The sequence below is a fragment of the Podarcis erhardii genome, assembly GCF_964252035.2.
Source record: "Podarcis erhardii genome assembly, chromosome: 3".
Taxonomy (NCBI): domain Eukaryota; kingdom Metazoa; phylum Chordata; class Lepidosauria; order Squamata; family Lacertidae; genus Podarcis; species Podarcis erhardii.
In genome coordinates this window covers 83,615,976-83,640,660 of record NC_138507.1, presented here as the reverse complement: position 1 = coordinate 83,640,660, position 24,685 = coordinate 83,615,976, and the positions used below count along the sequence as shown (strand labels likewise).

Here is a 24,685-nt window from a genome sequence, read left to right as displayed (position 1 = left end):
TTAAATTAAGGCATATTAATGGGTAGATTCCAAAGTTTACTGTATGAAGCAGGAGGTACCCTCCATAGGGACACGACCTCCATCATCTACAATTCCATCTGGACTGTCTCAGGGAATCCAGGCGAGAGCAAATGTTTGTTATCCTTACAGAAGGTGAAAAGTTGTCAATTTTCCCACCATTTCTGCTAGGAGGTAAGGCCCGTGATTGGTTGCCTAACACTCTGATAGCCAGTACCAATCATATTCTGATGAAATTAATAAGAATATGAAACTTACCTCACACTCACGGGTTGACTGAGAGATGGCCTTGAAAGATGCTTGAATTTCCCTAGCTCGTTGGTACCCATAGGGAACCATCAACCATGGCTGCCTTCACACCACTGCCAGTTTCTCATACAAATTGCTGCCTAATTCCAACTGGCAAATCATTTCATGGCCTTCATAACCATGTAACCATAGCATTAATAGACTTTATAAAATAACTGAATAATCCCCAATGGAAGGCCCCTATGGATGGGCCTTAAGTGCTGGAACTTTGTCAGTGGTATTTATTAATTTAATTTACATATTAAATTTCTATACCACCCTTAGTTCAAAGATCACAGGGCAGTTAGCAGTATAAAAATGTAGTAGCAGCCTGTTGTCTGAGGATCAAGGACAAACTACACATCGCATGCAAATCAATGCAACAAAACCACAACAGGTGTTTTTGTGTCTTTCTTTGAGTGGAGGAATGACATTGGTGCATATCCCAAAAGTGTCCCGGAAAAACTAGGACATCCTGCTTTTTCCTGCAAGAGCACGGCAGCCATTTGGGATGCCGTGATTTCACGCCAAGATATTGCCTTGAAGAAAGCTCTTGTTGGAGGGCGACGATCTCACGCAACGCCCCAAAACACACATTTTGGGATGCTGTGAGAGCACAGCCCTGAAAAAACCTCATAATTAGGGCTCCATGATCTCTAGCTGGTCACATGATTTACGCAGGAACATGGACGGGAAGACACACATCCCAGTTTTGGGACTCAGCATGTTGGAGGGTAAGTTGGTGTCCCACTGGCTGATTTTCCATCCCAATTTGTCCTCAATTTCTCCCCCTGCATCACCTTGACTGGATTAAATCTGTGAATGTACCCTTATAAATAAATATCTGGAAACCTATGGAGAAGAAAGCAGCTTGGAGGCAACTGGAAATAGGAAAATAACTCATGAAGGGGACTAAGCTTCCTTGCTGCTCCCTCATTTTTTTCAGCCTGCAAATACTCCTTTATATCAAGCCCAGGGATACGTTTTGAGGCCTTGGTAAAGCAATCCACTGGAACTGTGGGCCCCACTCTACTGGCAAGCAGCCCAGCAGGGGCACTAAATGGAGCTCTGGGTCTGCATTTTCCCTCAATTTACCTTATCAGGATCTGCCTCACAGCCCAAATTTGACGGGTGGGCGGGGCTGCCCAGTGGTCAGTCACCTGACATTACAAATGATATCAGGGCTTTTGGTGCTTTGAAGTTCTGCAAATTCTTTTGCGGGGGGGGGGGGGGCAGAAAATGCAGTGAACTTTTTAACCAGTTGGCTGCTACTGTAAAGGGCAATTCAGAATGCAAGAAAATACCAAGATATATGCAAATCTAAATGCTATCATGGCTAGTTAATAAGTTGGCAGCTCTGTTCTTTTCCTCATCACACATTTCTTTTTGCTTGCACATCTCTGCCCCCCCCCCAACTTGGTCTTTGTTATCTTTGCCTAGGATGCAGTGCTCTGATTTCTGACAGACCACAGTGTCACAAACCATGGCATATGGCACTATAAAGGTGTCTGTGCTTTGTTTAAGAGACTGGGCTGGCAGGAAGCCTTCAGGTCATTTGCAAATTAGAAGGGTGTGTCATTTATAGAAAGGTGTGTGTATGTTTATTTATAGAGGCGGCTCCTGCCAAACGAGGTAGTACTGCATGTGGCAGAGACACTGAGCAAAGAGCACAAATCATCTGAACCTTTTCAGTTCTGATTGTGTATGCTCTGATTATTGACGGCCTTCATCTGGAAAGCCAGCCTGAAACAGATGTTCCTGTCTGTAGTCAGCAAACCCTCTTTGTCTATCACTCCCCAAGTGCTCAGCCCCACATAGGTTCGCCAATATATCAACACAGCAAACCATGCTTTAATCACTGTGTGGAAAGCTCCCTGTCCAGGTGTTGGATGGAGTGCAAGCAGGTCATTTCAGTCACTTCGTATCGCCAACAGCAATGACCGCTCCCCACTTAAAACAGAGGGAGCCCTTTGCGTGGACGCGTGCAGCCCTTGATCTGGAGTGGCCCCATCAGCATAGGCTTTGCCTTCCCTCAGGTGGGATACCTGGAGGTCCCCGCCTACCCCAGTGAGTTGTCCAATCCCACCTGGGGGAAGCGTTGCCTGGGAAACCAGGCCAGGTAGGGGGAGGGATTACCTGCCCACACAATCGTGGGTGGATCTTAACTGGTAGTCCTCACTTGGCTCCAGAGCTTCTCCCACCCTACCCACCCTCAGTTAATGTCTTCTTTTGCAGGTTAACTTTTCTTCATAGGTTTTGCAGGTTAACCTGTCTCCACAGGTATGCGGGCGCTGCTACGATAAGGTCGCTGTTAAAGGGCCGGAAAGGAATTTCCCTGCATTGGCAGGTTTCGCCTTTCCCGTAGCAAAACTTCACAACTTTGGCGGTATCAGGCCTTGGGCGGAATCCTTTAGTCCATCTTCCTCTTTGCGGCGGCGATACCAGGGTTCCCCGTTAAAGGGGTTTTTGAAGGGAGGCTTTGGCCGTACGCCGAAAGGTCGTCATTGCTCTCCCCTGCGGCGGCGTAACGGGGGCGGCTATCTCTGCTTGAACATATGTTCTCCAGAGCCGGCCCATCCTCCCCACACACACTGGATAACCCTGATGCTCCCTAGCTCCCCGGCTGGGGACTAGGGAGGGAGAACGCCCAATGCCTGAGCCAAGGTCTACCCACATTTGAAATTTAATAAAGTTGTGGCCAATTTAATCCCATAGCACGTTGTCTAGAGTCGTTATTCCACATGACGGGGGGGACCACTCGGGATCTGGGGACTCCGCCTGTCCACGCAAATCTGGTTCTGGAGCGGCAGCTCCAAAGCTCAGCTGAACTTGAGTAGTTTTGTGTGCTATTAAAAAAACCAACCAACCTCAGCATGGATATTTTTGAAACAACACACACTGCAGTTCCCAGTCAGAGGTACTAATGCAGTATTCCATAGCCATATAGTGGATGGGGAGACATCATTTGTGAGTTCATACAGGCACTGTCCAATTGGTACCCTAACATGGACTTCCGGGTTAGCGCGATCGGTTAATGGCGGATTCCCTCCGAGCTCCGGAGGGAATCGGCTCTGCTGAAGACGGGTCTTACCGCGCCGGCGACGCGGGGACCCTTAGACACCGCAGGCGCGGAAGCCTGCGGACTTGGTGACTCGGCGGGCACCTTTAAGTGCCTTCCCCGACCCACGAAGAGCCTTTTTAAAGGCTACGGAGAGGGTACGGAGAGCGGCGTGGTGCTGTGAGTAGACCGCTACTTCAGTGGAGCGAAGCCACGAGCCATGGCCGGAGAGCGCTGACTTTTTCCCCAAAATTTGGACTGGAAAACAAACAACCTGTGAGTAGAATGGAATTTGGACTTTAAAATTTTTACCTTTGAATTCGGCACGACCGGGGGATGTGCTAAAGGGAAGCCCGCACCCCGCCTACCTACAAACGATCTAAAGCAAGGATTGGAGAACTAAGGTGGAGAGATTACTGTCTTTTTGGTGCTAGATAAAAGATATTTCCATGAATTTGACAGAAGAAGTCTTTGTGCTGGAGAGAAAGGGAGGAATTTTGGAAGTTTTTGTGTAACCCCTCCCCCCGAACCTGGGAGCGTCCTGTGTGTGTGCCGGAGGAAAAAGAATAAGGAATTTGACAGCTGTCAAAGGAGCTGTCAAACGGGCGGTTAAAGTCAAGAACTTTGCTATTTAATAACTCTCTGAACTAAAGGTGTTACATTTGAATTGAGGTGGTTGGAAACAAAGTAGTAATAAACAACAAAGTAACGGATTGTTGGAAAAGGACTATTAAGCAATTGGAATCCCCCTAGGGGGAACTAGAGACATTACAATGGCTGCAGAGGGAAAATTACTGGCAGAGATAGAAAAAATGTTTTTTCTCGTGGGAATCTTGCAAGAGCAGAGTACGGCTATGAACAAAGAACTTATGACCCTGAATTCTAAAACAAACAACTCTGCTGAATGCATAAAGGATTCGACTGATAAAAAATCTGCAGCTGAACCAGAAGAGACATCTTTGGAATTGGCGGAGAGGAAAGAAGGAGTGGAGAAAGTACAGGTGGAAAATACCAACCAGAAGCCTATATCGTCAGAAAATAAAGAAGAAGATCTTTGGATTACAAATCTGCGAAAGATGAGAAAGATGAGGAAGGAAGTCCCTGGAGTACTTGGAATACTGGAATTTAAAAGAATAAAGAAACATGATCGGGACTTCCTCTTTGAGTATGGGAGAGCAGCTGACCTTTTGCAGCAATTGCTTTTATCATTTTGGATGGAAGAAAATTTGTTTGTTTTTTTTTAAAATAATTTTTATTGATTTTACAACATAAACAAAAAACAAATAAACATAACACGACTTCCCCAAGCCTCCCCTTCACTGCATCCATATTTTAAAATTTTTAGCAATTCTTCATCCCATTTTTATATTTAATTCTCTTTAAAAAAAAAAAATTCTATTTTATAAATTTCGATTTATAGCTGTAATTCTTTGTATCCAATCCCTTGACATCTTAACATTCCGAAATTTTACAACAATTTTTAAGATAGATTTTAAATTTTTTCCAGTCCTCCTCCACTGTCTCTTTCCTCTGGTCACGGATTCTGCCGGTCATCTCTGCCAGTCCCATAAATTCAGTCACCTTGGTCTGCCATTCTTCCAGAGTAGGTAATTCTTTAGTCTTCCAATACTTCGCCAAAAGGATTCTTGCTGCTGTTGTTGCATACATAAAAAAGGTCCTATCTTTCTTTGGTACCAATTGGCCGACCATGCCCAGGAGAAAAGCCTCCGGTTTCTTTACAAATGTCCACTTAAGGATTTTCTTAATTTCGTTATAGATCATTTCCCAGTAGGCCTTAATCTTTGGGCAGGTCCACCAAAGGTGATAAAAAGTTCCTTCACATTCATTACACTTCCAACAATTGTTATTGGGCAAATGATATATCTTTGCAAGCTTGACTGGGGTCATGTACCACCTATAGATCATTTTCATTATGTTCTCTTTCAGGGCACTGCATGCCGTAAATTTAATACCTGTGGTCCATAACTCGGATGGAAGAAAATTTGATGTGACTGTGACAGAACTCCTTCGAGACCTGAGGACCAACAAAAAGGATTACCAACAAAATCGGCAGAGAGAGACTGACAGAGAATTGAAGGCCTCGGATGTGAGGAATCCGGGCTAGGAACTGTTTTTGTGGACATGAGATTGTAAACAAGTTGATAATTTGTTTGGAAAAAAAATTTTAACGATGTAAATGGGAGCGGGAGACGTGAGGGAGTCCAAAGAAGTGATGAAATTGTTGTGATAGAAGCAAGATCGTTTATTATTTGTGCATTTATATTTAAAAACTTTAATAAATATTTATAAAAAAAAAAAAAAGGAACTGTTTTTGTGGACATTTGCTTGGGAAGGGATGGAAACCGGGATAGGGAGGGAGGGGAGAATAGAATTTCAAAATTTTATGATTTTTGTATTTGGCCATTGTGACCTATAATTAATATAATAAAGGGAGAAATTCGTGGAAGGGAAGTTAGGTCGACCTTAGAAAAAAGGATTTAATGTTTATAAGAGAATTGGATAAATTAAATGTGGACAAGTAAAAAGAGCTAAGTTTTAAAAATAATAATAATATGTTTAAGATTATAGATAAGAACTTGCTGGACTAATTATCGGAATTGGGATGTATGAAGAGGGGGTGGGGGGAAGTCAGGGAAAGAGAGTAAAGAAAGTAAGGGTATGAAATTGTATATGTGTTGTCTTTGTCTTTTTGTGTGTGTGTGTCTTTATAAAATGTAAAAACCCAATAAAAATTTTATATATATATAAAAAATTGGTACCCTAACATGCACACTCAGTTTCTGAGTACCGTATTTTTCCGTCTATAAGACACCCCCATGTATAAGACGTCCCCTATTTTGGGGGACTCCGATTTCAGAAAATGGGGGGAGATACTATCCGTGTATAAGACGAGCCCGTATTTTAAACATTATTTTAGAGTAAAAAAACATAGTCTTATACACAGAAAAGTACGGTATGTCTAGATGGGTGTTCTGGTGGGATCAGTGTTCCTCATGCATGCAAATTTTTTTGCACCATCTGTATGGCGTTGTCAGCATGAAAATGCCAGCTGGCATTATTTCCCTGATTTCATCCTGCTTTACCCTTTCCAGTGAAAATCCCACAAGAAACCTGTTGCCAATGACCCATTTACAATATCTCTGTTACCCATTTGCACATTTTTGTTTGTTTGTTTGTTTATATTAAATTTGTATACCGCCCTTCATCCATATATCTCAGGGCGGTTCACAACATAAAAATACAATATAAAAACACAAATTAACCCCCATATCTATCTGTCTGTCTTGGTTCCTGTGGCATCAACTGGGATGGGGGCGGGGAGAATAATAGGATCTGTCAGAGGTGGAAGAGGAGGAGAAGACAGAGGCTGGAAGCGGGAAATTTCAAGTAGTGACTTGGGAGAGGCTTCCACCTCACTGTTGCTGGACAGCACAGAAGAGGGAGGCGGAGCCACCTGGGTCAGTCTCCACTCAAACCTCTGAGAGCAAAGTTTCCATGGTAGCCAGGGAGGAAGCTGGTGAGCTGGCAGGGCCAGCTGAATTAGAGACAGAAGGAGAGGCCAAGGGTTGGACTCAGGTCCTCTTGCCAAGGAGGTGCCACTGTCTGCACCAATGCAGACAGACTCAGCCATGCATATTCCCACAGGAGTACACACTTGGGAGCACAGTGTTCTCAATGGGGATAAGAACCATGTAGGTGAATGGTCCCACCCTGTTCTTTAAAGGTGGAGTGGGAGAGGTGTGTCACGTGCTGGGGCAACATCTCAGCTACTTCTTAGCCAGGTACCTTCTCTGTCATAGATTAATCCTGTAGTCTGAGGTAATGCTGAGACTGTGCTGATTTCTTGAATAAGACTTTCAGGTTTCCTCAAGCAGAGTGTCTGAGTACTGTGTCCAAGAGTGGACACGGGCACACACACACACACACACACACACACACACTTGTCTATCGTAAAGCAGAACCCCAGGTGCGGATGCACTGAGAGCCTAAATAGTGATGCCAGGTTAAGAAAGGCTCTTCACCAATGTTAAAACTAGAGGCTCAAAAAACGAACCCTTCTAAACACAAAATCCAGTTCTGGCACAGAATGCTGTGCATGTGACCACAGTGCTCCTGGGAGGAAAAATTAATTATTTTAGAAAATGCCTACTGTCCGGGAACTGCCATCGGAGAGTCAGGTGGTGGAAGGGCTCAAGGAGGCTAGGAGACCCTCAGATGCTGAGGAAGGAACCAGCAGGGGGAGAGAGAGAGTTCCCGCAGAAACTCAGTCGGAGGGATGGCTCCAAGATACTTCCAGTGAGAACAGCGGAGAGGTTTCAGGACCTCCGCTGGGGACGCCTACTCCGCGCAGGAAACTGTCACGCAGAGAGTCCAGAAGGAGAGTTTCCGTTAAGGAACTTTTATGTTGGCGTAAATTCCGGAAGTGCCCACTGACGGATTCTGCCAGCGATTGAGGTAGCCATGCACCCATGGCTCCGCAGACTGGGAGAGTTTAGAAACTGATTGCATGAGTTAAGAACTCAACCCTTTACGCACAAGCAGCCCCTTAACCCATCACACCTACCTTGCATTTTGATTCTCAAAAAAGCTCCCAACACAAACATACGATAAAAACAATGAAGTAAAAACTGGAATAATTAAATAATTAAAACAGCAGCTAGAATGAGGCATAAAGCTGGGTCAGTTTAAAGATACTTTGTCACAACAAGAGATTAAAACATATTAAAGGTGCAGGTTTCTTTTTTTTTTTTAAGCCTTTGCAACCCTGCTAAGAACATCAGAAAAGTCTGCTACATCAGCTCAACATCCATGCTCTCCAGCAGTCTGTTCTCACAGTGGCCAACCAGATGCCAGTGGAAAACCTGCAAGCAGACCCCGAGCACAACAGTGCTCTCCCCAGCTGTGATTCCCAACAACTGGCGTCAAACTCAAGAGGGAGGGGGCCAACCAAATAGCTATCAGGAAGAAGTTCCGTAATCTGTTGCATTACAAAGAAGGTTCTCTTTGGTGTCCTCACCAAATGCACCTTCAAAGATGGAGCCACAGGTGTTGAATGAAATGCACGGTCAGGATCCTGTGGGAGTAGGGGGCCCTTCAGATAACCTGGTCTCAAGCCATTTAGGGGTTTAGCGGTAATAGCCAGCAGCACTTGGGATTTTGCCCTTATATGAATCAGAAGCCAATACAAACCAAGTCTGTGTGTTATGTTCTGAGAAGCAAACACTAAACGCCATTCTGGATGCTGCATTTGGACCAGATGCAATATGAAGATAAAAATATGGACTTATCTTACTGGCCCGTTTAAAAGATTGTTAAGGTAGGATGTGAAACATTTTCAATACTCAACAGTACTATACTAATGCTCAGTATCATTATGTCTTAATCCCATGCAATAAATGAGTAGTGTCTGTGCATTTATTGTACTCTAAGCTGATTGCCTGGAAAGGGTTTTCCTCTAGTGTTCTTAAGAGGCTTATCTCCGTTGTAGCCATTTGATGTCTCTAAAAGGCCAACCCTTACCTGGAAGTAACTCACACTGAGTTCTATTGGACTTGCTCCTCAGTAAGTATGCAGAGGGTTGTTTGCAGCCTAGGCTGCCTATCTTTGCTGATGCCCATCTTAGTGGTATGGTAGGGCAGGAATACATATTTTAGCAGGAAGCGCGTGAGTGAAAGGGATTTGCACTAATCCTCAAGTATTAGTCATGCCTCTATATGATATAATATGCATTGCTTAATTGACCACAAAGCATCTCGTTTGGGGCCTGGAACTGTTAATGCCAGGCATTCCCTTAAATGTGGTTTGCTGTTAAGCTATTAACTTTAACAGTGACGTCTCTGAAGCAAAATAGCTCAGACGAGAGAAAGAGAATGTTAATCAATGCTGTTTGTTCAGACTTAGCAATGCTGAGCATCTCGAGTTCTGAAGTTCTTGAAAATGTTGTTTGCTGTAACTGCATCAGGATAAATGTAACAGCCAAGGATTATTGGTGAGTTCAGTGGAACTCTTGGGTTTATGATGTCCCTGGAATATTTCAGGATTTGTGTTTCTTTTAAATATACGTGGGTACAATGAGCCTTACTCATTGTTTTTCCAGACTACATGTGATGCACCTTGTGTCTGTACAAAAGTGATGGACACCTGCCTGATATGTATGACCTCAAATACCACTTGGATCTGGTCCCATGTTTTCCACCCTAGTTCAGCCGTCACCAACCTGGTGCTGTCCATATATTTCGGACTACAACTCCCATCAGCCCCAGTCAGCATGTGCTGCTCAGGCCTGGTGGGAGTTGTAGTCCAAAACATCTGGAGAGCACCAGGCTGGTGAAGGATGCCCTGTTTGCACTTCATGTAGAGCAGTGTTTCCCAACCTTGGGCCTCCAGCTGTTTTTGGACTACAACTCCCATCATCCCTAGCTAGCAAGACCAGTGGTCAGAGATGATGGGAATTGTAGTTCAAAAACAGCTGGAGGCCCAAGGTTGGGAAACACTGATGTAGAGCAATCCTATGCATGTTTAGGAAGCGAGTCCTACTGAGCTCACTGGGACTAGCTCCAAGATAAAAGTGTGCATAGTAACCCTAGTCCCATTCCAATGACAGATTCCTGGCTTATGATGTAGATAGAGCTCAGCCACCACATCCCTGCCATTTATAATGGAAGTGAAAAATATTTTTCTTTCTTGAGTAAAATCTGTTTGTTTAGGTGCAGAAATACTTGAAAACTGACTCACTTCCATCTTGCTGCAGTCGGTATGTTAATCTGCTGGACCTGAAATTCTAATACTTAATTCTAAAACAGGCAACCTTAAGGATTCAAGAAAGCTTTTCTTCTCATATATAACAAGTGGGCTGGCTGCATTTTGAAGGGCTGAGACTATCACACCCAGTACAGCTGTCTGTTCCTTTCTGTAATCTTCATTCATTATTTCCCTGCCCCAGTCCATTTGATGTTCAGCCATTTCTCTTTGTTCCTTTTTTGTTAATGCCTCTTCTTTTTGGCATCAGTGATGCTACCCAAACTTCTTACCATTGTATTATGTCAATGAAGTACTTCTTTGTGGTCCTCTCTAGACTGGGTAAACAAATCTGCTTGGGTTCACATAATATCTCATGTCCAATGAGAGCATCCTAATTTTTGTGTTGTTTTGTTAATCTGGTGGCTAATTAGATTGCATTTAGTTTATTTAATTTAATCCACCTGCTCTTGCATCAGCTTTTTAAAAAGATGAACCCTTAAGAGTAGTTACATACATTATAGTATCTATATGATAATGGCTATTTCTTTACAATGTGAACGTGTGAAAGTTCTTGCATCAATCGCTATGTGATAATTGGCTTTCATCACCTACAAACTGCTAATCTGCTGAGTGGAGCTGGTAAAATTCCCTCCTCCATCCATGTTGACTCCTATTGATGGATGCTAGTGCTCTCTGGCTATGTTCATGCATCTAAGATAAGAGCACAATTACACAATTCACAAGCAAATGTACAAAGCATGATAGGTACTCATCACAACCAAATTATACGGCTTTCTGCATATGATGAATCTCATCTGTTGAAAGAGTTCTGTGATGGTGATAATAAATGCAGCAGAATTCAAATGTCCAAAGCTCTTTATATGCATTGCCTTGGTAATTCTTACAACATCCTCATAAGGGAAGCCAGGTAAGACTCTGGTCTAAAGGTAAAGATGAACAAAACTTGATCAGTGACAGGATAGGAGACGGTCTGGTAACCCCATGCATGCCACCTTAAGTTTGACTGAAGAAACATGAGATGCAAATGTAATAAATAAACAAACACAATAATAACTGATTGCCAGACTGCTGGTCTGGCAGGAGTGGAGGCAGTAATATATTCATTTATTTAATGAATTTTTATCCTAGGTGAAAAGGCTTTCAGGGTGACTTACATAAGCTCGATAAAAACAAGACAGTCCCTGCTTTCAGCTGGGTGGAATGGATGTTGGTGACAGCAGAGAAAGGGAGAATCCTACTGGATTTGCCTAAAGCCACCTAAAAAGTTCATGGCTAAGAGGAGGTGCTTCCCATCTCACTGTGTACACACTTAGCCATGATCCCACACTTCCTCTCACTTATTAAAAATGGTTGCTAAGAATATTTAATCCAATAATCCTAAACCGGAATTAAACAAAACAAAGCTACTTTGGGCTGTTGGAATATTTAAACTGTGCCTCCACCTATGCTCAACCTGTATATCAGTAAGTACATGCAAACATTACAAAACACCTATAAGCCTCCTGCCACCTTCTTCCACAAGGAAAAGACCTGCACCCTTGTAACCTTGCACTGTTCCAATAGAAGTACTCACTGCTCAAAGAGCACAACAATATTGTTACATGCCACCCACCTCTGAGTGATGTGAGATTCTAGGCGTTCCACGTGCTTACTGAGGGTTCAGGTTTCCTTCAAAAATTGGGCACAGCAGAAACTGTGGTGTCTTTATGATATATGGTTTTATTTACACACACATATATATACACACAACCTACACCTAGCTGGAGGGATTGCAGAGCAATCAGATTCCATGAGATCTGGCTTCCCCCTGAAGGACAACATTGGACTCAAAAGACAGTCACCCTGTGTGTCTCTTTGTTCCAGCCTGTCATCCCCAGCTCTCATGAAGTTCTGCCTCTCCTCATTCTTGCTGATAACCAACTCCAAGGACTTCCTCCCTGCCTATGGCATTCAGAGTTGGAACCCTAATCTTAGCCTTTGCCTCTGCCCACTAGCACCCAGCAAAGAAGGGGTCCCACTCCACTCCCCTTTGCCTAGCAGTCTTGCCCTCTGATGGTTTCTTTGGTGGGCCATGAAGTGTAGGTGGGTTCCCAAGAGGCAAGACACAGTGATAACAGCAAGAACCTTTATTGAACTACATAACTGGGAAACGGAAGCAAAGCAACTGCTTAGATACATTTCTGAAAGCCTGGGCCACTCCCACTCCCAACGTGATTGGCTGTCTAAACTTCCAAACTGCAAATCATGACTCAAAGTTCGAGGGCCAATGGCAGAGGCCCAAATCTGGAAATGTTCTGTGATTGAATATGTATCAAATCAGAACACAGGAGCTCACAATCCTTAGTCCATACTCAAGCTCAGGCAAACACAGACCACTAAATACGTAACAGGCCAGCCATTTGATCCCCTATGGGACAGCTGCATATTTCTGCATTGCAGGGGGTTGGACCAGAAGATCCTCAGGGTTCCTTCCAACTCTACAATTATCCAGCTAGCTCTGCCAAGCTGGCTTAGCTTGTTAGCATAATTAAATCCAGAGAGTTTCTGTGTTTGGCAACGTTTAATCAAACCTAGATTAATTCTAACTTTTACTAAATCCAGGAATTCTAACTTTTACTAAATCCAGGAATTATGGGGAGGATCTGGCACCCAGAAATTTAGGGAAACATGGCCCCCCACAAACCCATAACAATATTGTGCTATGATACTGCAAGACAACAGAAAAGACTTTTGAGAAATTAGCCTCCACATGTTCAGTGACTGCATAGAAGGGAAGTGTGTCCATTGGCCCCACCCCTTCCCCAAACATGTTGATGCCCACTGGCTGTTTCCCTTGGCCTTCAGCAAAGGTTTAAAGGAAGGATTAAATGTGTTTAGGATCCCCTTCAAACCTTCACTTGATGTGCAGAAGTCAGGTAGGACAGAGCCACTTGATTTCCCCTCTGCACCTTCACCAAACTCAGTTGAATACTTGAAGGGTAATTTCTGAAGAGAACTAAATAGCATTCTCACAGGAGCCCGTGCATGAGGGAGGGAGGTGAAATAAAGAATTCATTATTGTCCCTAAAAACAGAAAATAGTCCTCGCTGAACTCAATTTGGGGTACCCGTAGCCTATAGTTTCATATTACTTTATGACTTATACTGGTGAGGGAATTAAAAATGAGTCAGAAATGTATCATATTTCATGAGAATGTCCAGTAAACAGTGATTCATGGCATCCAGTAATATATCTACATTGGTCAGGAATATTCACTTTATGTGAATTTGGACCGCTGAGCTGGAAAATACCACCAAATACATGGTTAAAGAATACTATCCCCTGATACTGGGATTCTGGGTTTTTTAACATTGTTTTTTTCTTATCTAGCACCTCTTGTACCTTTTATTTCAGAAAGCATTGGAACTTTTATTCCTCTCTGTGCATAATCTAAACAGTGAGGTGAAGGTTAGACAATTTTCATGCTTACAAGTCACATAGTCATTCACACATTCCTAATACAGTAGCTCAGACAAGTGTAATTGGAAATTGAATAGGTAAGACAGTGTTGCTATTGGTCATAATTGTTGCATGTTCACATTGTCAAAGGAACACTCCAGAAATGTGGTGTGTGTTCAGAAAAGGGTCACAAAGCAGAGGTGTTCTGAAATCTAGGACATCCATGATTTATTTATTCATTTCATTTGTATCTGTGTCTTCATGAGAGAATGGAAAGTGGCCTACATAAGGTTCCCACATGGCCTCTGTTCAAACACTAACCAGATAGAGCAAGGCTGCTGAATCCTGTGCCTTCAGGCCACGCTCTGGAACCATTGTGCTTTGCAGAGCTACCTTTCTGTTTCTGAATTGTTTTGGATAAAGGAGCAAACCTTTAATACACTTGCAATTCCATTTGCAGAGACATACTTGTAGGAATGGTGACAGAATGCGTCCTTTTAGTTTCAAATTGACTGGGTTCATCAAATTGTAGAGCTGAAAGAGATCTTGGAGGTCAGTGCAGGATCCCTGATAAATGGTTGTCCCAAGTCTTTTTAAATACCTCCAGCAAAGGAGGGCCTAACACTTCCTGAAGCAGCTTGCTCTACTATTGAACAACTATTGAACAACTCATGCCATTAGGAAGTTTCTCCTATGTTTAGCCAAAGTATGCTTCCCTGCAACTTTCACTCATAAGGTTTTATCCAAGTTCAACTCCAAGTAGACTCTAAATTAGCTATGTCCATTATTTTCAGTGGGTCAGCTTTGAGTATGACTCACAGTGGATATAGCCTGTTCTCTGAAGGAACAGAGAACAAGTCTGCTCCATCTTCTGTGTGACAGCCACTTAGATATTTCAAGCCAACTATCATGTCTCTGCTTAATCTTCTGTTCTCCCTAGGCTAAACATATCTTTCAGCCACTCTTCATATGATCTGGTTTCCATGCCCTTCACAATCCTAGTTACCATCCTCTGGACATTCTCCAGTATGCCAATGTCTTCCTTAAAACGGAGCACCTAGTACTGGACACATTGCTCCAAATGCAGCCTGACCAGCTCAGAATACAGTGGAACTATGACTTCTTGTGATCTGGACACTATGCTTTTGTTGATGCAGCCTAAGTCATACCACACATTTAAAGTTGGAAATAGGTCATGTGCACAGAGAAGTGCTTTTCAAGAGCTTTGCTTTGAGCGCAAACTTTCCACACTGAATTGTCTACTGAGAATCCCTACATGTCTGGGGTTTTTTGTGGGGGGTTGTGTGTTCTCAGTTGTACGTTCTGTTTATAAAGGACACCAGTCTGTTCTGTGGCCTCTAGCTATAGTAAAATGAGCATGTGTACTCTTGAACACATTCAGACTTCCCTGCAGCTGTGGATAGGATGGTGGGCAAGTTGTCTTTCAGGGCAACTTCACCATTGTTGATTAGCTTCTGAGGAATGCCAATGTAGACCTTTCTGCATCTCCCCAGTCCAGTTTCTCCTTCTCAATCAGACTGGGGCTCCTTTATCTGTTGCCACCAACAGTTATGATTTAACTTTTCTTTCATGTTCTATAATGGCTAGTAAATTATAAATGTTGGAAATGTAAAGAGACTGAAGGCACATTCTTTCACCTTTGGTGGACATGCCCAAGGATTAAGACTTTCTGGGAAATGATCTACAATGAAATGAAAAAGGTATTTAAAGATACTTTTCTGAAGAAACTAGAGAGGCCTTTCTCCTGGGCATGGTCGGCCAATTGGTGTCAAAGAAGGATAGAACTTTCTTTATGTATGCTACAACAGCAGCAAGAATACTTATTGCAAAGTACTGGAAGACACAAGATCTACCCACCCGGGAAGAATGGCAGATGAAGGTGATGGACTTTATGGAACTGGCGGAAATGACTAGCAGAATCCGAGACCAGGGAGAAGAGTCGGTGGAAGAAGATCGGAAGAAATTTAAAGATTATCTACAGAAATATTGTAAAATTAAGGAATGTTAGAAAGATGTTGGAATGAAGTTACATGGCTTTAGCAGAAATGTTATAAAGAATTAAGTACAATAGATTGTAAATGGATTAAAGGAAAAAATAATGTTAGAATTTGTCAAGTTAAATGATAGGACAGAAAATTGAGGAAGATGGAAAGGATTTGCTGAAACAATTAATCGAAGCGGAATACAAAAAAAGGGAGGTGTGAGGAGGTCGCTGAAACAAGTAAATGAAAGTTAATAACATTGAAAGTATTGGATGTGTTGTTTTTTAATTGTTTTTGTTTTATTTTTGTTATGTTTATGTAATATTTTTGTCTTTGTATTGTATTGTATGGTTTTGTTATGTTTAATTCTTTTTCTTTTTTCTCTGTAACTTTTAAAACTTTAATATTATTTTTTTAAAAATATATATAATGGCTAGTAAATTATTGAGTCAGCATCTAAAAGTACATTGCTTGGCCTTTTTATTTTTATATCTGTTACATATTTGAAAGAGGCTATATTTTTTCCAGAGTGTGTGGAAGTAGAATTTACCTGTAGCACTTATGTTGACTAAAGCCATTTTACCTTAAGTACAATGTTTTTAAATCCGGGAGAGCAAAACTCATAAGAGGAACAGGAAATTCCATGAGTTTCATGTGGTGGAGTTTCCAATAAATTTTGCTGACAGGTTCGTGCTCCAGACTCCAGTAGAACAGACAATCTGAAATGCCTTATGATGCTATTATCAGTGCCAGGAGGAGGAATGACACATACACAATAGTAGGGCCTTAGCTTCCTACATTGTATTACCTGGGCAGGTTATGTGTTACCTGAACAATGCAGTACTTTCCTAATGGGACATGCTTACTACCAGGTCACCAAGAGACCATAATTTCAAGGTAGCAGGTTTGAGAACTCATTCCATTGTCATCTACCAATAGCTTTTCAGAGTCCTAAAAGTTCTCTTGCAGAGCTGTGTATTTTACATGTATGTCATGTGTGTCATCATATTCATTTTAGTCATTGAAACATAGGGCTGTTTCCCCCACCCCATCATATAATTGTAAAATTATTTTATAACTGTTTAAAAAATACATTTTATTTGGACACTATGCACGTTGCTTCTCTAACAGTTAAGAACCCCGGTTGTTGTTGTTGTTTGTGTGTGTGTGTGTGTGTGTGTGTGTGTGTATTTAGGCCAACGTATTTCCCCCAGCAGTTATCCCTTAGATATGAGATTGGGAAGACCATAAAGCTGTTTATTATTCATTCTAGTAAATGTCATGATTCAGTCGACCTTTGAGAAGCAGCTATAATTAGGAAAATACCATTAATAGGCTTCTCTTGCAACTGCTTCAGCCAAGCTTAGGAATATTGGAAGTTTCCTCAGACCAGTGGTCCATCTATCCAGAATCATCTTCTGGACAACAGCTCCAAACTGAAGACATACCCAGCCCTACCTAGAGATGAGGAAATTAAACCTGGGATTTTCTGCATCCAAAGCAGATGCTCTACTGCTGAGCTATATGACTCTCACCAATAGTCCTTCCTCATCTATTACCAGCTACCAAGTCTGTGTCTACATAGTACCAAGGGAGAAGGAACTCCCACTGTTCCACCGGAGCATTCACAGCCCAACTCTGCATAACAGCTGTGCTTTAGCATCCCCTTATTCTCAGTGCTGGAGGTACTAAATGGGCATAAACCCAACATTAAGTGCTTATGAATTTTCAGATGAATACTGAAAGAAACACAGATTTCATACTGTGTTTCTAACTCATAATGATGACTCCAACTACTGTACTCTGGAGCGTGATCAGCATGAACAAGCATTGCTGTATAGTGGTTAGCAGCTGGAGGCCCGTGGGCAAAATGCAGTCCCCACCCCCTGCTGCCAACCAAGAGATGAAAAATTGGGTGGAGAGGTGAACATTGGAGTGCTAGAACGAGGCAGGAGGATCTTTGGGAGAAAGGGAGTTGGAAACCTAGCCTGCCACTACCCCAGCCAAAGTGGCCTTCCAGTAAAAGCAGCTGCTGACTAGGGAATGAAATGGACAAAAATAGCCTATTCATACATTTGTCTTCCTCTAATGAGGTCTTAGAAGAGTTTTTTTGTTTCGCAGCAGTAACCACGTGACCCCAGATTATGTAAACTTGGAAAGACATGGATGCTTTCATTAATAAGGGAGAAAATCAGAGGCAGAATTGATGATTCATTGCTAATGTGTTGATCCAGCTGCTCTCAGAGACTGGAATTGCTTACTGGGATTCCATGTTCAGCTTTGAGCTATGCAGTTCTCAGCCTTGATGTGCTAGATTAACACTGGGGTTTGAAACATTTGAAGAATTCTTATTAAACTCATAATGAATTCTCTCTGCAGCAACAACTCTTCAGCCAAGTCCAGACAGTTCCACAGTTTGCCAATAAAAGGGGAAGGGAGGAACCCTGAGATTATGGTTTCTATAGTGTATTCATCTTTCAACTTTTCCTTCTTCATTTTCCCTCCACTCCATCTGAATAGGCCACAGTAATTCCAAGCTACCATTGGTGTTTCACTCTTATTCAGGGCCTATGCATCCCGTTTGCCACTTGAGGCAAAACACACCCTCCTGCTTCCTAGCCCCACGGCTTATTCAGTGAGACATTTCCAGTTTGGGTCTGTCCTTGCCCTGGGCTGCTAGGCAAAACTGTTTCCTCCCTTGAACCCTTCTCACAGGAGAGCTGTGTGTGCTTCCTGCTGGTCCCCTGCTCAGGGAGCTCTGTAGGTGCAGCATTGCATGAGCTCTCTCTCCTCCTCCTTGTGCCTTGAGCTCAGAAAAAGTTCTTGAAAAATAGGAATTCTAACTCCTACCTATAAGGCATATGTAAGGACTAGCCATAGCAGGGTCATTGCTGGTTGTGCTACTGGGATCGATGGAGCCAGGGCAGCATTTCTGCATGTGTTGCTTCTGTGGATGTGTGCTGTGGATGTGTGTAGGGATATGTGCTGGGTGTGTATGTCCCTGTCATCTTGAGTTCATTGGCTCCCTCATTTGTGGGGGACATGTCCCTGCTTGGTGGGCACTGGCAGTTTCCAGGGCATGGTTGGCCCTAGATATTTTGCTGCGTGAAGCAAAGGACAGCATGGTACCAACCCCCTTTTTACATACAGAAGTCAACTGGTCTGGTATCTTCCGCCACCCCCGAGGGCAGTCAGTTAGCTTAGGTGATGCAGTAGCTGTAGCACACACAGCTCTGTCCAGCAATACATGGAAACAGCAAGGAGAACTCAGAAGGAGCAGATGGTGAGGCTGTCACCACTGTCCTCTCACCACTCCATCACTTGCCGCCTGAGGCAGCCACCTACCAAATGGTAGGGCTAGCCCTCTTTCCAGGGATGCTGGTTTTTTTCTCCACTTGTGTATGTATTGAATATGGTGGCTATTTTGCCAGTCGGCGTAGCAGTGGCATATTTCTGATCCCAACATAGTATGAATATCAGATTTCTGTCCCCATGTAGAAGTGGGAGGTAGCTCTCTCTGTCCAACTTTTATAGCCAGACATGTGCTTTTCTCATAGCTCAAGATGTCTGTCTGGTATTCAGTGTTCTTTAATTAAAAACAAAAAACCAACCCCCCAAAAAACCCAAACTCTTGAAGGAATGAAACAGGCTGCTTCCAAGCTTATCATATTTTACATAATTTATTCTGCTCTGGTTTTTAAAGAATGTGGAACTTTTTGCCATGGGGGAGTAGAATAAGGCACTTGAAGAAGGAGGGAGGTATGGGCAGAGGACTGCAGACAAATTGGTAGCAGCATTAAGCAAGGGGCATCAGTCCCCAAGCAGTCCTTCCTGACATGTCTGGTAGTAAATTGAACTGGTTGCCACTCTTATATCCAGTGCTAGGTATAGAGGGCTCCCAACCATTGGGCCAGATGTCAAAGCGACACTACTCTGCATCCCTAGAAAATCATGTCTGAGTTCTACATTTAAAACCAGAACTTCAGACTATGTGTGACTCTATTCTTTTCTCATGGAGACAGGGAATTTGCTTTTCCTTTAAAACAAACAAAAAACTCAATTGAGGTAGACTTCTAAATTCTGTACTAGCATTCATCCTCAACCAGAATATGAAAGGGAGAATACATTCTACAGTATGCACGTAAGTTCAAAGCTGACTGTGTCAGTGACATGGTGCTGGAGCCCTGTATGCACACATATGGGTTCTGGGTGTAGAATTTCTTCACTTTCTACAGAAGGGTGATCTGTATATGGGAGCTTGAAGGGAACAGGAACTAACTATTCAAAGGGCAATACATCAGTAACACTGTGACCACACCAAACAGGAAGCAATTACTGTAGAGGTAAAATGGCAAGGACATCAGTTCTATTTAAAGTTAGAGAGGGCTTTGCAGACTGCGTAACCATTATAACGTGTAAACATTGTAAAAATAATCTCAGCCATGGGGATGAACATTGCTGGATAACAGAACACTATATTAACTGCTGTGTTGATTCTGCTTCCAGTTAAGTCCGGAAAAGCAATGTTTCAGCAGTGTCGAAGATTCTAAATATGGAAGCATCCTAGCAGAAGTTTTTAATAGCTATGAACTAAAATATGAACAGCTTAGTCATACAATGATTACGGATGAAGTGCTATAGCAGCCATAGCTATAAACACTCTGGTGTTTATAGGGCAAATGGTACTCAGTGCCTGGGTTCTCTTTCTGTTAGAGAGAATATTAATAAGCTGCTTTAAAGGATTGTTTAACCAGGCTCGACCCTACTTAGCTCCAGCAGGCAGTGGCTACCTAAGCCATTACACCATCCACCTGCTGGTACTTTAAAGGATTGTTATGAAGATGCATTAGAGATACTGTAAACAACCTATTAAGGGCTAGATCAATTATAATAACAAGCAATGCCTACTTTGTAACAAAACTTTTTAAAGGTTGGAAGCAAATAGTGCAATCTGCAGACATTAACAGATTCCAACGTCTGGACAATACTTAAGAGAATGTAATTCTGCAGTTCCTGCGTAGGCATGGAATGTGCAGCATGGTGGCGTTCTTTATGATCACTCAGTACCCTTCAAACTGCTGTTTCCAAGAGAAAATTCAGTGTCGACTAAGTAGAGCCTAGTCTGCTATCGGAGACCTCACATTTCAGACATATTTTGGGGTCTGATGGTGAACTGGGAATGGAAACATGAAGTAAATAAATATCTGCACAATCCATTCTAATCAGAGATCAGAAAAGCAGGAAGATTTTTTCAGCCTCTGAAAAATCTGTTTCACCAACCACTGAAATGAACAGAGATAGTCATATAATCCTAAAGACTTCAAAAGCCTTGAAACAAGAGTTCACTGACTCCATTTTCTCACCCACAAGTTCTCAGACCTCTTTCCATGATGAGAATGTCGATTATAATGAAAGACTAGAAAACGAGAAATAATATCTAACCCCATATCCAATAACAAGAGGATGCTAGCATGCCGAGTACAGATTTCTGCTTTTGTCCCTTAGCAGGCAAGACAGAATTCACAAGTACATTCAAAACATGTGACACATCTTTACCTAGGGAAAGACATGTAGAGAAGGAATGCTTTATTCTCAATGCTCTTTCCTCCATCAGCTTCCTGATTCTCTCTCTCTCTCCCCCCCCCCCGGCATTACATGCGCTCCATAGTCTCCCAGATTAAGATAACACAGAAAATATAAGGTGCTCATTTACCTCAAAAATGGCACCTTAATGTGTGACGAGGCACAGTACAACTGAAGTTAAGCACCTCTCATCCCACTGATTTCCTTGAAAGCAATATGTAATATGAATGTTTACTCTGAAATTAATCACATTGAACTCATCGGGACTTGCTCCTAAGTAAGTGTGCATAGGATTATAGCTTTAATCACATGGTTAAATATATAATTGAAACCAACGAACAGAACTGTTTTCTACCCTTGACATCAATAGAACTTAAGTAAGTCAATGGACTATGTTCTAACAGATTTGTCATGGCTCGGGCTTCTGTAGGCACCAGTACAATTCATCAGACTGAACTGTTCTACAATTATTTACCTTGGGCATAGACATACCCTGTGAGTATGCCATTCTGGGCTGCTCTCTTATTTAGACTGAGCAGGGAGCATGCTCCTTTTGTATATTTTGTACTGTTCCAACCACATTGTCTATGAAAAAATGAATTTCAGTCTAGTCTTGGCCTTCTTGGTAATGCCACCCCTTAATGAGTTCAGAGGATCTACAACCTGCCAGAGCGCTTTCATGGCAATGGTACTTGGTTGTAGAATACCTTTCTCCCTCCTCTGCCCAAAGTTTGGCCAATGCTAAGTATCTTTTGGCGAAGACCTATTCTGCCAGGCATTTAAAGTGAGCTCAGAATTCTTAAATAAGTCTTTTACACCATGATCCAATCGGCAGGTCTCAAGGTTATAGAAAGCACACACAAAGACACATACATAAAGCAGTAGATCTACCCTGCTCTAAAAGGTAAGATTCTGAGCTGTTCAGGACTGTTAATAAAAAACACTATAGGCAAAGGAGGCAGGGTTAGTATTGTTCGTGTTATACCATGTATTTTGTGCTTTTATACTGTACACCACCCTGTGATCTTTGAATGAAGAGTGGTGTATAAATTTAATAAACAAGCAAACAATTGGAGGGTGTAGGGCTACATTGATCCCCCCTGAAGTGTGTCAGCTGGTCCCCCAGTTGATAAACCAGAGACAAGAAACTATAGTGGGAATGGAAGCCCACTTTGGGAGATGACAGACCACCTGCTAGCTCTTCTTCAAAATGGGCCTCCCATAGAGCTAGTTGCTGACCGGGGCTCAAGGTCTGCAGCTATATGAGCAAGAAAAGATGCACTGTAAAAGTGGCAGCAAGTCACATACTGGGGCAATGTAGGGAAGGGAAGGGAGATAAACAACATAGGATGTTAGTCAAACTCAAAGAAGACACACTGAAATTCACATCCATGACTAAATTAGGCCCATAATTACAATGGTTTTAATCTGAGTAAAATGCACTAGGACTCAACCCACATCTGTTTGTCAACACAAAAATCTCTACATATCTGTTGTATAAAGGAGACTACCATTATTATTCAAATAAGTTACTGCACAGCTTGGTTTAGAACACTGTAATTCATGGGTGTCACCCTAGACAGAGGGCCCCTGTAACTCTTTACGGCTACAATAAAAGTAAGCAATTGATAATGAGTTATGAAGACTTACCCCTGGCACCATTTTTCATATTGACTGGAGCGGAGCAGGATGAGGGTACATCTGATGATGAAGGGCATTCCAGTCCACTTAGGCCACAATAATAAATGTGTGAGTCTTTACAGTGCGTCAGGCCTGTCACTCATGCTGCTGCAGACTAACACAGCTACCTCTCTTGAAGTTGCCATCTGCAATATAGGGATAAGAATCCTGAACTACCTTACAAAGTTGTGATAAGAATGTATACAAAACACTTTGAATATTCCAAAGTGTTATATAAATTCTAAATAGGAGCATTATTATTATTATTATTATTATTATTATTATTATTATTATTAGCATCCAAGTGTTGTACCAAAGCCAATGAATAAAGTGAGGGCCAGTTCATTCAAGACCAGCCACTTATTTTGGGGTCTATTGCTGTTGTCACACTGGAATCTGGTTCTCTAGTGGTAAACCAGTTTTCTGGGTACGCCGCTATGGGCTCACTCTGGTGATCCATTCAAGATTCCCTCTGTGCTGGTCCCGGAGGGAGGTTACCATGGGGCGAGGTCCAGGACCTGAGTCGAGGTCGGCAGACAGTCCTCCACGGGCGAAGCGGGGTTCGAAGCGAGGAGCCGGGCAAGGACAGGAACTCTGGAGGAATAGGACTGGGTGCTGGCCGAAACAGCTCTTCAACGACGTTGCTCCCGCAACCTGGGACCGGGCTGACTGGCCTTTATCTTCTCTGAGGCCAGGGGCGGCCCCGGCCCCCAGGAGACCCGCCTCTCCTGGCCTTAAGGCGAGCACTCCTCCTGGGAGAAACCAGTTCCCTCCGCCTCTCTGCCCTGAGCCTCTGCAGCTCAGGAGAGGCTGGAGGGTGACTGGACCCAGGGGGAGACCTACCTTCCCCTGACAGGGCTGGGAGGGGCGCACCTGTAGGCACTGTGTCCTCAACCCCCTCCGGAGCCAGAGTGGATTCACCTGGTGCCTGCTCCTGAGGATCCGGCACAGGTGCAGGCACTTCAGAATCAAGGCCCTGCCCCAGTTCAGCTGGCCCTGGAGGCGGGGACTCCTGTGCAGGCTGGGATTCCTCCGGTTCAGCCTCTGAATTGGATTCCCAGGCCATCACACACTCAGTGGTGGAGGCTGGTGCCCATTCAGACTTGTAGAACAAAAGGCAGGAAGGTCAACAGTAGGGGGAGATAGCCAATGAAAAATGGAACCAATTAATTCTGACTTTGTCCACTTCTTTCTCCCTGATGAGTTTACAAAGGCAACACTGAGACTAAAGAGGAGGAAGCTGACAGCTAGTTCCATGGACTGGACTGGGTGTAACTAAGGAGGCAGGCAGGTGGGGGGCTGGCTGAGGGCAGCTTGGTAGGGAAGTGCCCCACTTGTGCCAATGGATGAGACTTCATTCACAAGAAACAAACCTGACACGGGTTGCACCATGGTTCACTGGACCTGCATAACTTGCAGCATCTGAGCTCCATGAGCATTGGGACTGATGCCAACATCAGCTTGGATAGAAAATTTTAATATAAATTAAGCAGCAAAAGCGCCATCATCTTTACTTCTCTTTGATTTTTTTAAAAAAGACAATGACTCGAATCCCAAATCGCTTTAGTAACTGCTCTTTCCCCTCACAAATATTATTTGTTAAATTTATATCCCACCCTCCCTCCCAAAGGAACCCAATACTAACTGCAGCTTATTTTATTGCAAGGATCTTAATTTGTTTCCGTGTACATTATGACATGCACATTTTACAAACATAGTAGGTTTAAAGTCTTCCCCTACTGAATGAAATACAGTGGTTGGCATTTGCATTTGAAAATCCAGTAAATGTTTCCAGATTGCATTCCAACTTGTCTGGTAAAGTTTGCCAGACTGA

The 24,685-nt window shown here is 43.0% G+C and overlaps 1 protein-coding gene across 1 annotated transcript in view; it reads right to left on the bottom strand.

Annotated features, from left to right (window-relative positions):
* The window catches only part of CDC42EP3 (CDC42 effector protein 3), a 63,055-nt gene extending 40,102 nt beyond the window's left edge, over window positions 1–22,953 (bottom strand). Inside the window, exon 1 of the mRNA XM_081857730.1 lies at window positions 22,822–22,953. The gene's annotated coding sequence lies outside the window, so the exon portion shown is untranslated. The remainder of the gene's footprint in view (window positions 1–22,821) is intronic.
* Between the last annotated feature and the right edge of the window lie 1,732 nt (window positions 22,954–24,685).